The sequence below is a fragment of the Anneissia japonica genome, unplaced genomic scaffold (assembly GCF_011630105.1).
Source record: "Anneissia japonica isolate Jap-2015-1 unplaced genomic scaffold, ASM1163010v1 scaffold277_len1293397_cov203, whole genome shotgun sequence".
NCBI classification, from domain to species: Eukaryota; Metazoa; Echinodermata; class Crinoidea; order Comatulida; family Comatulidae; genus Anneissia; species Anneissia japonica.
This window is the reverse complement of record NW_022719460.1, coordinates 395,413-395,869: the sequence shown is the minus strand read 5'-3', so window position 1 is coordinate 395,869 and position 457 is coordinate 395,413. Positions and strand designations below refer to the sequence as shown.

General features: G+C 32.6%; 1 protein-coding gene across 10 annotated transcripts in view; it reads left to right on the top strand.

Annotated features, from left to right (window-relative positions):
- Positions 1–457, top strand: part of LOC117110909 — a 79,191-nt gene that overhangs the window by 66,227 nt on the left and 12,507 nt on the right. The window lies entirely within an intron of this gene.

The window sequence follows — 457 nt, the reverse complement described above, 5'->3', positions numbered from 1 at the left end:
ATGAAGCGTAGGGATATCTTCTCATACTTCCTAAGCAAACAAATTGGCAGGTCTTCCGAACTAAAATCCTTAATGATGGAACCAAACGGACGCAAATTGATGAAAAATACAACACATTTTAAGAAAAGAACTAAGGATTTAATTGTAGTAAACATGTTTCGGGTGTTCTCTCTCACCCATCATCAGTACAAACTGAAAGGCGAAATAAACGGAAAGAAAAAACCTTGTCATTCTTAACTAAGAGTATTTATACAAAGAATGAATGAATATTAATTAGTGAAAACAAATTGTTACCAATTAAGGTAACGTAACGATCGTTCTAGATAATAATATGCAAGGTGTATAGAACACCTTGCATACATTAGTACTGTATGCTAATTGAAAAGTTGTAAGCTTAAATGTTTGAGTTGAACGTTGAGATTTGGACTGTTCCATTTGATGTGTAGTGATTCTTTTA